Genomic DNA, 12,308 nt, shown 5'->3' with positions numbered 1-12,308 from the left:
ACGACTTTAAGTGGTAGAACCTAGATGATAATGTAGGCAGTCTGACTCCAAAGCTGAAGCATTTAACCACAGTGGTATCCTGTGAGATATACACGGTACTTAACTGCGACTCCTTGAATCTTAATAATCAACATATAATGGATACTTTTCTATTAAGGAAAAAAGGAATGTCCACTTGCCTCCCTTTCTAAATGCATGCGGTATATTTCATTTAGCAGAGCCTTTTTGTCTGTTTGTTTGAGCCAAGTGTGGTGTAGCCTGATATAAGAAGGATTTCCTTTCCTGTCTCCTGCAAATTCCATAAATGGATATGTCACTGGACCAACATTTGAGGTAAGTCATGAGTTAGCCCCACCTGCCTGCCATGTTTGTGTTAATGGAACACACTGCTAGAAGTGCTGAGAAGCTGTGGGAAGCCAGAGTGTGGCCATCAGCATTTCTAGGCTGTCCAATTTATAACCTTCCAGGGACTCAGATAAAAGTATAGCAGTCACAAAGTTGCTTTCAGCTGAAGAGCTTTTCAAGATAATAATTCACCTTTAGATTTCTGTGCAGCTATAGGTAACAGCATCAATTAGCACTGACAAATTCAGTGGTGGACCTCATTTTCCCTCATTTATCTTTTGATAGATCTTTATTAAGTAACCAAATAACTTCGAACAGGTGTGATTTAAAAAAAAAACTTTCCTTGTCCTTCTCAATCTTATATGTCTATTGACAAGGTAATAAAATATATGTGTATTTTTTAATTTTACGATTTCCAGTGATTTGATATGTATTATCTTTTTTCTATGGATAACATAAATAAAATAAAGATAGACGGTCCCAGTTATTATTAGAGGTGATAATTTGCAGTCTAAGTGTGTTGCCATGGATACCTAAGAACCCCTCCCCCCCCCAAAGACTCAGGCCTGGGAGTCAGGCCCTAATCCTGAGGTGCTTTTCAATAGCACCAGCTGTCCAGAGCCTGAAAGGCGTGGCAAATTACACCATTATTAGAGTGAAATGGTATGGCTAAGCTAATTATTTGTGGGCTTTAGACACAGGTGTTCATGAAAGACTGAACGTGCACTCCTAATCAAGTCTGATTGGGCCAGAACAACAGCCCAGCATGGGACTATCAAACAATTGTTTATAGTGTCTTTCATTTAAATAATAAAAGAGACCACTGTAGGCCTTCTGTTCAGTACAGTTTTTAATGTTGCTCTGAGTTTGTCATTACAGGTAATCATATTTGGTGTTTCCCTTTGACTTAGTTCAGTCATGGAGATCTGTTTTCTAATAATAATTTACTTGATAGTCACACAATAATTTGATGTATTATACCCATTCCATGACAATTTCCAGTTAATGCTGCTTTTAGTGAGTGTACCTTAATTTTACAGAACTGAAGACTAGAACTTTATCGCAAACATTGTGTTTTGGCTATTTACTCATTCAGAGAGTCATTAATTCCCTGCGTATTTCCATTTTGTCATCTGTAACACTTCTCTGATAATTTTTGTGCTCATAATATAGTAGCAAGATTCAAAAGTATACTTAAAATTTTCCGTCTCTTAATAGTGTTTGATTCATCTAAAATTTGAGTATCATCAGTTGGCAAATGCATGTTTGGTGGCAAATGTTATATGGAGTCATTGTAGCTTGATATTATACTAAGTATGATAAATGACTCTGCTTAACAAAGCAGACCCAAATTTCCCTATCTTTGCTTTTTTAAAATAATGAAAAGTATACTTCTTTGATGTGCATAGACCATAAAGGAGTTTACATTCAATAGTTTAAAAACAACACTTACAGAAGTAACATAATGACGTAGTAGATTCATTACCCTGACACTATTTAAGGAGTCGGTTGGCCTACTTTAGTTACTATTGCTAATACAGCCCATGGGTATTTTATTTTATTTTTTTAATTATTATTATTTTTTTGCGGTACACGGGCCTCTCACTGTTGTGGCCTCTCCCGTTGCGGAGTACAGGCTCCGGACACGCAGGCTCAGCGGTCACAGCTCACGGGCCCAGCTGCTCCGCGGCATGTGGGATCTTCCCGGACTGGGGCACGAACCCATGTACGCTGCGTCGGCCGGCGGAGTCTTAACCACTGCGCCACCAGGGAAGCCCCCATGGGTATTTTAGAAAGTGATACGATTAGCACTGCAACATAACAGTGCTGGAAGAGCAAGTTGGTATTTTGTTTTATTTTCATTCCACATTCTCACAAATGCTTGTAAATTCATGAAATGTGAAAACATACTTCTTTAGAGAAGTAGCCTCTGCTATCACAATTGGATGAAGATGTACTTACCCACTCTCTGGAGGCAGAGAGTGAACTATTAAGAGAGACAGATGATCTCACAAATGTATCTATGTGCAGATCAATATGATGGAGCCTACCAAGAGTATAGATATATTTTCAGATGATTAACAGCACCAAGTTTTATCTCTGAATCCATTCAGTTAGGGTATTCTTCCTCCATACATGGGAGGAAAGCGGGAGTTGGTAGTTTCTGGAAATGATTATGTAGCATTTAAGGACAGTGAGTAGTAGCTTTTAAAATGTCTTATGCAAAGGCACAAGACTTCCTATATACAGGTAGAAAGCGAATATATCACTTGCCTACCCAGATCAGTAAGTATCACACACAAGGAAGAGTGTTCTCAGAGGCCATTAGAGGGAAACCTTGGCAGTGGCCACAATGAACGTGCAATGATTGTATGAATTATCACTCGGTTAAAATTTAACAATCATCTTCCAAACACCTACCATGCTTACAACTCTTCAAGAGGAAGGACTGGCCTTAGACACAGTTAGGTGGCTACCAGCCATATTTGTTCTTATATTTTCATCGAATAAAATATATGTTTCTGCTTTCATCTCTCATAATACGGGGACAAAACTGTATCTCGACTTTTTGTGACCCTAGGGAGGGAGAAAAAGCCTACCCATTTTTTATGAGCGTAACATCCCTAGTGAAGGGTGATTCAAGATCGCTGACTATGAAAAGGAGTTTTGTGAACACATGTATCAATTAGGAGTAGCAAACTCCCAAACTCTTACGGGCAAAACACTTAAGATTATTTGTGTCCATATAACATGCTCGTATAAGGTGAGAAAGTGATTCTGCTCATTTTAGTCTTTAGGGGCCCAGGCTGATGGAGGCTGCATCTTGATTCCTGCTTCTTTAATCACCATAGTAGAAGGCAGGTAAATCATAACTGGCCCTTAAGGTTTATGTACTAGTGACACAAGATACTTCTGCTTACTTTATATTAGCCCAACAAATCACATGGCCAAGCTTAAATTCAAAGGGCAGTGTTCAGAAAGCAGACAGCAGAGAAACATTTAGTGATCACAAATAATTCCTGCTACAGCACCCTCTAAATCACTTGTTGCAAGTGAATTCTTGACAGACTAGAACAGCTCAAGAGCTACATACTTAACTAGTTCCTAATTAAAATGGGAATGCATCCAAAAGAAAGTAGGAAAAGAAATTGTATCAAGATATTAGACATGTATTATCTACCGTTTCTTCATCAAACAGCATGACAGAAATACAAAAAATATATCTATATTACATGTAGAACAGGGAGAAAGGTTCTTGGGAAAATTCTTAATTGCAAATATCTATATTAGAAACAAGAAAGTTTAAAATTAAATTATTTAAACCTTTAACTAAGGAAATGAGAAAGAATATTATAAAACAGTATCTGAAAGAAAGCAATTAAAATATATTTAGAATAGTAATAATGAAATTGAAAATATTTAACCAGTAAATTTAATCTGTTAAGAAATCTAGTTCATTTAACACATCAGTAAAATAGAAAAGCCACTGGTAACTGTGATCAAGTAAAAAAGGAAAAAAACTGTGATACGCAATAAACAATATTAGCTATGAGAATAAGTACATATATAGACATAAATACAGAGACAGAAAATTTAAAACTATTAGAGAATAATATGTACAAATCTATGCCTCTAAAAAATGTCAGTTACTTAAATTAACTCTTGAAAAGATAGAAAAACTGAAACTATGGGGAAAAAAATGAAAAGATAGTTGACACATAACATTTTATTAGTTTTAGGTGTACAGCATAATGATTTGATACATGTATATATTGTGAAATGATCAGCACAATAAGTTTAGTTAACGTCTATTACCATACCTAGTTACAATGTTTTATTCCTTATGATGAGAACTTTCAAGATTTCCTCTCTCAGCAACTTTCAAATATACAATACAGTATTTGTTAAGTATAGTCACCATGCTGTAGGTTACAACTCCAAGACTCATTTATCTGATAACTGGAAGTTTGAAACTTTTGACCATCTTTACCCATTTCACTCACCTCCTCTACCCCCAACTCTGGCAACCACCAATCTGTTCTTTGTATCCATGAGGGTTTTGTTTTTGTTTTTGGATTCCATATATAAATGCAATCATGTAGTATTTGTCTTTCCCTGTTTGACATATTTCACTTATCATAATGCCCTCAAGGACTATCCACATGGTTGCAAATAGCAAGATTTCATTGACTCTTATGGCTGAATAATATTCCATTGTTTATATATGCCACATTTTTTAAACCATTTCTCCACCTGTGAACACTTAGGTTGTTTCCATGTCTTGGCTATTGTAAATAATGCTGCAATGTACGTGGGGGTGTATATATCTTTCTGAGATAGTGATTTTGGAATTTTGGGGGGTAAAACTCCAAATTGCTGGATATTGTGGTGGCTCTCTTTTTAATTTTTTGAGGAACTTCCATACTGTTTTGCATAGTGGCTTCACCAATTTACATTCCTTCCAACAGTGCACAAGGAGTCCCTTTTCTCCACATCCTCATCAACACTTGTTATTTCTTGTCTTTTTGGTAATAGCCAGGGGTGAGGTGCTACCTCGTTGTGGTTCTGATTTAAATTTTCTTGATGATAAGTGATATTGAACCACTTTTCATGGACCTGTTGGCCATCTGTATGTCTTCTTTGGAAAAGTGTCTATTCAGATTCTCTGCCCATCTTTTAATTGGATTTTTTTTCTATTGAGTTGTATGAATTCTTTATATATTTTAGATATTAACCCCTTATCAGATATATGATTTGCCAATATTTTCTTCCATTACATAGATTGTCTTTTCATTTCGTTGATGGTTTTCTTTGCTATGCTGAAGCTTATGTAACTCCACTTGTTTATCTTGCCTTTGTTGTGTTTGCCTTTGGTGTAAAATCCAAAATATCATTGCCAATATCAGTGTCAAGGAGCCTACCCCTTATGTCTTTATCTAGGATTTTTATGGTTTCAGGTCTTACATTTAGGTCCTCCATCCATTTTGAGTTGATTATCGTGTATGGTATAAGAGAGTGATTCAATTTCATTCTTCTGCATGTGGCTGTCTGGTTTTCTCAGCACCATTTGTTGAAGAGACTGTCCTTTCCCTGTTGTACTACTTGATTCATTTATCGTAAATTAATTGACCATATATGTGTGGGTTTATTTCTGGCTTTCTCTCCTGTTCCATTGATCTATGTGTCTGTTTTTTTGTGCCAATACCATAGAGTTTAGATTACTGTAGCTTTGTAATATAATTTGAAATCAGGAAGCATGATGCCTCCAGTTTTGTTCTCTTTTTCATGGTGATTATGCTGACTATTTGGGGGTCTTTTGTGATTCCATATGAATTTTAGGATTTTTGTTCTGTGAAACAGAATTTTAGGATTTTATTTCTGTGAAAAATGCCACTGGAATGTTGATAGGGGTTGCATTGAATCTGTAGAATGCTTTGGGTAGTATGGACAGTAGTCAATGTTTACAATGATTCGAGGTTACTGACATTTTAATTCACTGTTGGTGGGAATGGAAATAGAGAATACACTTTAGGAAGGCATTTTACAGTCTGTTATTGTGCATGTCTTCAAACCCAGCTATGTCAAATTCTAAGATTCATCTTTAGCACAGAAGGAACTCTTGTACATTTTCACAAGGACAATTAATGCTTCATCATTGGTAGTAATGAAAAATTAAAAGTGACCTACATGTCCACCAAATGAAAAAGGTATATATAAAGGCATATGTAATGAAAAAAGTAAATCACAAAACATTATATTTGGTATAGATGTAAAGCAAAAAACGGTAGATAGATAATAGATATACACTTAGATGATTGAGATCAAAGTACCCTTGGTAATAGTTAAAATTGCATGTTTTATCTAGAAGGAGAAGACTGTGACATCTACATGGTTGGTCTTTAATATCCTCTCTACCACAATAAGTCAAGCTTTGCCCAGGGTTTTAATTGTCTCATAATATCCCTCCCTAGGAAATTTTCATTTTAACAGGAAAGGTGAGGGAAGGGATAATACAGGTGATCTTGATAACCTTAAAAATATATTCCCAGGCAGTGAACACTCAAGCCCGTGGAAAGGTTAGTCCTGATTGGAGGTGATGAGCAGAACATCAGAACCCATGGGAGCAAGCAACAGTTAATAGAGGGCTTCAGCTGTTAAACACAGGAGTGAAGATTTTTAACTGTCAGGTACGCAAAGAGTCACTGGATGAAAAGTAGTTGAGGTGAGTAGTTGTAGGAATAATAATTTTTTCAGGTCTCCACGAGGGCATGAAGATAATAAGGAGCTGGACAAAAATAGCCAAAACCTATATAGCAATGATTTTGAGCCAGGTTTTAATCTAAGCACTTCACTTTTATTAACTCATTTAATCCTCACAAAAGTCCTTTGATGAAAATACTGTTTCTATAGCCCCACCACCCTTTGCAGATGAAGAAAGGAAAGCAAGATCACCGAAGCAAGTAGGTAACAAAGACTTGAACCCAAGCATACTGGCTCCAAAGTGTCTACTCCTAGCCACTGATGGAAGCGGGAAAGTTGGGAAAACCTAAGTAGGGAGTTGATTGAATCTTTCATTTAAGATCTTGCACAAAAGGTCAGAGGCTGAGACGTGTGGAGGTAAAAAAGCACACCTCTCAGGAGACAGGGAGTGGTCACTTGTGATTCCCTAAATATCATAATTTCATGCTTCAGTATTTCTGCTGATGTTGGTTCTATTTCCTTAAATATTAATATTTCCTTTTTTAAAAAAATTCAATTCTGTGTATTTTCTCCCTGTGAAGACTTTCCTAACTTTACCCCTTCTTCTACAGATAATCCCCCAGGCTCCATCATACTCCCAGCATACTTCTGGCCTGAAATGAACAAACATGAGTGTTTTCATTGATTGCCACATCTGTCTTCCCCCTGGACTCTGATATCTGATCTCCATTGAGGCAGTGGCTATACCATTGAGTTAATCAGACTCTTTCCAATGGTGAGAAGCAGAACCACACTGTGGCTGGCTCGTTTCATGGGGTTCGTTATACGGATAAACAGAGAAGTAAGAACAGAAACTACTCCCAGGGGCCACCTGATATACTAGACTATTCTTCAGGACATAGCTCCTCTGTTGCTTTTTTTGGCCCCTTTGCACTGGGTAAATGCTTCCTCCTTGATGACAGTGCTGGTCTTTCTGATGACTCAACTTCTGTCTCTCTTACTGCACCTGTTTTTCCTGCTGCTGACTTAATTTTTTTCTATGCCTCTCATATGCAAATTTCCCAAGAGATTTAAATTAGCCACCCCCCATAATAGTGAACTATTATTGAACAGCATTCAGGTACAAGGACACCTCAGAGATTACTGGCCAGTATATAGCTAGTCATATTTGTACCAGGCACTGATGCCTATCATGACCAAAGTAGTAATGTACGGTATGTAATGCCATATCTTAGTGATTCATGAGTGATAGACTATTTCTGGTTAGTTCCATCAAAGGCTTATTTAGCCATGGGGACATTAAGATCACCATGTCCTATACAATCATATAGCTACTTGGGTGTTCAAAGACTCTAACACAGTGCTTTTCATTTATCAGATACTCAATACATGTTGAGTAAGTGTGAACAAAGATGTCTTGAAATGACAAAAGAGACACCAAAGAAAGCAGGAAACCAGGGGATTTCCTGAGTTCTTCATTCGTTCCGTCAAACTTAGCAGTTATTTATGAAATGTGTATTAGGTCCAATAGAAATCAGACAGTGTGCTGGGTGTGAGGGATGCAATATTGCAAAGGATAAGGTCCCAGACTTGGAGAAGTGGTCTAATGGAAGACACTGGCAAGTAAACCAACTATCACAATATAGTAATATTGTAAGTGATGGAGAGGAAGTTTATCTCCAGCTTGAGAAGACAAGTCTGGAGTAGTTTGCTTCCTAAAATCCCAAAAGAGAGGTAATCAGGGTGAGGAATTGGGATGTGTGTAGATTTTGCAAATCCTCTATACAGGAGTTTACTACAAAATCACTGAGTCGTGGAGCTGAAAGAGATTTTTTTAAAGTTTGCATTAAATTACTGTTTTCTAATTACTCTCCCTTGAACAATGGCTTCACATTAGGAAAACTCTTAAGCGAGCTGAAGGCTACCAAAGCACAATTATTGGAAAATGATCAAATGGCAGTATGTGAAAGATTAAGTTGCCTTTTTCCTCTTCCTTTTTTTCAAGTTAGTTAGCAGAACTGTGGAACTAAGCTCCACCTCGGTAGTTGGTAAACCGTATGGATTTCAACGTATGTGCTGTAGGGCGTTTAACTGAATTATCAAGATGTTCCAGTTTTCTTTTATCATTTCCAGAAAGACGGGGCTTGGGAATGATATAGTCTATACACCAGAGAAGCTTCAAATGCTTAGAGCTATTTTTTAGTACTTCTAATAGGACAGGTAAGATAACATCATCTTCCTAGCTGTAAAGCATACTTGGAGAGGGGATAGTAAATGGAGTTGATATTACTATGGCTGGGGCAAGGTTCTCCCTGTGTAGAAAGTTACTAAGGATTAGGGCGGGGGGAAAGGAGTATGTGGAAACACCAAATCTCTTCTAAAACAGTGGGAAGAATGATGAGGTAACTGAAGGCCATTTCACATAACCAAAGAAGGTGCTAAGGATGTTTAACTAAGACAGAAGTTTAAGGGAGAAAGGGATGGAGGTATGTCCGAAGGACTAGCGCATACAGCGGGGAGGAGATTGGTCCTGGAATGTTCAAGAAGGCGATATTAGGATCAGGGGCGAACAATTAGAACAATTAGCTTTCCTATAGTTCATTGACCTGCTTTTAGAGTAGTGATCTTCCTGTTCTGAGAAGCAAGGAGATGACAGAAAGTCATCAGAATGAATCAGAAATGCTATAGAAGAGATTCCTGCATTGGTGCATGTAATTGGGGGGAGGGGGTGAAGGTGAGGCTGTTGAGATGCTCTCTTAATAGCCCCCTCCGAATATATGACTTCTTTATTGGAGTTAAGTTCAAAGCTTTGTGTTCCATAAGCTTAGCTCTCAGTGACTGGTCAAACTGCTCGATATATCCACATGTATTCATTTGTTCATGTAGATTCTGACTTGTTTCAAAAATATTTCCATCAGAAACATCTACCCTTATTGAGTAGGGCATTACTATCACCTCCTGGAGGCCCAGTTAAAATGCAAACATGATTATAATAACTCTTTAATGATCTCATTTGACCCCTCACAACGACCTCAGTGAAGGAGGTAGATGAGATATTATCCCTATTTTACAGATGAGGAAACATTTCAGAGAGACTATGCTACCTGGAGAATGGAAACAGGGCTCATTAGGAGATCATGAGACATTAAAGTAGATGGATGACTTCTCTCATCAGAGAAGCTGTAGACATGTGTTAGAAATCCCTATCAAACTGCTGTGACTGGACATGGGAACCTTTTTATTGGTTTGAAGGACAAGAAAAATCCTGAGGATCTAGAGTCCTATGGGCTGGGCCAGCACAAGACCACTAAGTATTTAACAGTGGTCAAAACCAAATTTTACCTTCTTCCGAAATCTTTATGGGGAGTGTTGAGAAACGTACTCTATGAGAGTTTACTGTGCTAGTAAGTTACATGTGTTTTCTTTTTTAAAATTTGCAACAATGCTCTGAGCTCCATATTAAATGTAAAACTTCAGTTTATAAAAGGAAACCACTAAAAAAATTAAGAAGACAAGCTCCGAATTCAGAGATTTTTTGAATCACATCCCGCTGTCCGGAATATATAAGGAATCACAAATCAGCTAGAGAAAGAGGAATAACCCAACAGAAACGTGGGCTTTAAAAATTCCTCCAGGAAAACCTGTTTATTGAGCAAATCTGAAGGTATTAAATTTCAAGCTGCCAGGGAGAAGGTCACCTTGACAGTCTTCACGGCACTGCAAAAGGAGGAAGTTAGGAAAGGGTGTTTGTAGGGCTTTGAAGTCTGGGCTTAACGGTTTAGGTGGGTCTTTCACAGCAAGAAAATGCTTGGGATTGGGCTAGGTTTGATCCATAGTAATTTAGAAGTAGTAGAGAGAGGGCAAGGGTCTGAAGACAAGTCCTTTTGAGTAAACCACTGTCCTTATAAAAGAGTCGTCTTTCCAGATGAACGAACTGTTTGCTCAGATACCTTGGCAAGCAAAAAGCCCCGCAGGCTAACCCTGCAGTTACGCTGACCCAGGCCACCTTGTCTTTTCAGTGTGTTACCTTGGGCCATCTCAACGGTTTTATATTGGGAGGTCTCCGTTTCAGCTCCACCACTGTGGCCGTTCTCCAGTCTAAGCTGGGGGATAGCTCATTCCCCTTTCAGGACATGGTTAGTCCAGATCCATGCCATTGATTGAGGTACTGTGATCACATATCACATTTCTGGTAGTGGCCATTTCTACTTTTATAAGTATTAGGTTTTTCTGTTCTTTCTGTTGGACGATCATTGCGGGATCACTTGACAGGGTAGGGGCTGAGCATTTGAAACTGGAGATTTGAGCAACACAGGGGAAACACCAAGAGAAAGATTTTGGTCAGTTTGCAGTTCACTTCTAAGCCATTCATCAAGGCTGCTCAAATTAAACTGGATTCTATCTCCAGTCTGAAACCTCCCTTCCTGCCCTCCCTCCTCCTGTCTCTGTTTCACAAATCTTTTTAATAGTATTATAAATATCAAAATGTAAACACAACATTCTTCCCCTTAGATGGCATCTCTTCTACCTTGAGAGGCCAAAACCATATCTAGGCCTGCTCTGTTTTGAATTATCATGTGTTCAATTTCATGTCCTCTTCAAGGAGGTGTCCTTTTGCCCTCAAGCGTTAGCTAGCTCACTGTTCACTATGTGAACCAAGTAAATGTAAGATGCTCCTCAATTTCAGTTTTCTTGTAAATTATGAAATGAAGAAACTCGAGAAGAAAGCGGCTCAGAAGTCAGTCTCAGAGGTTAAGGTTTTACATCTTAAATTGAGAACAAATTTTTCTCCTTGTTGAATTGTAACCTGGAAAGCTCATTTGCTGAGAGGGCAAGCAATTGAGCCAAATGGACCACAGATGCTATCAGGAACGAACTAATCTAAACGCAAGCGCCAGTTTAACAAGGTAACAAACCCCTGTCCCTGTTGTAGGGAGTAGGAAATAGGCTGCTTGCTTAAACTACTATGTTAAAAATTCTATAAGCTGCAAGTATGCTTAATTGATAAATAGTTCTATGGTAAACCAACATCATGTGTCATACTTAAGAGTACAATATTTGATGCATTCCTATCATAGTCTAAGATAATTCAGGAATGTCCACTACTAATGTCCTCTACTAATAATACAAATAACTAATATTTATTGAGTATTTACTATGTACTATGAACTGCCATGAACTGTACTAATCACTTATTTTACTCACTTAATCTTCACATCGGTCCTTTGAGAAACAGACTACAGTCAGCAGGTTCTGCAGCCACAGATTCACCCAGCCCCAGATATAAAACATTCCCTTCTCCCCAAAAATCCAGAAAATTCCAGAAAGCAATACTTGAATTCACAGAGCACAGACAACTATTTACATAGTATTTCCATTGCATTTACAACTATTTACATAGCATTTACATTGTATTACATAAGTAATTTAGAGATGATTTAAAGTGTATGGGAGGATGTGTGTAGGTTATATGCAAATATTTCGCCACTCTAAATAAGGGACTCAAGCATCTTCAGGTGGATTTTGGTTATAGGGGTCCTGGAACCAATCCCACCTGGCGCCCTGCCCCCGCCCCCCCCGCCCAGGGTTAAGGTAATTTACTCAAGCTAGTTATCAGTGAACCAGGGTTTGTACTCAGGCAATCTAGTTGCAGAGGTTTTCTCCCTGTCGTCTCGGCCCGTTTATTTGGTCTCCAGCACGCTCAGGCCTACATCACCGGCGGCGATTTGATTTCTCATCTTGCAAAGCCGGTAGTGTCCCTC

General features: G+C 38.2%; 1 long non-coding RNA gene across 1 annotated transcript in view; it reads left to right on the top strand.

Annotated features, from left to right (window-relative positions):
* LOC307197492 overlaps window positions 1–12,308 on the top strand; it is a 739,380-nt gene that overhangs the window by 501,092 nt on the left and 225,980 nt on the right. The window lies entirely within an intron of this gene.

Source organism: Stenella coeruleoalba, assembly GCF_951394435.1.
Source record: "Stenella coeruleoalba genome assembly, chromosome: 14".
Classification (NCBI taxonomy): domain Eukaryota; kingdom Metazoa; phylum Chordata; class Mammalia; order Artiodactyla; family Delphinidae; genus Stenella; species Stenella coeruleoalba.
Note: the sequence above shows the minus strand (reverse complement) of the source record. Positions and strands in the feature narration are given on the sequence as shown.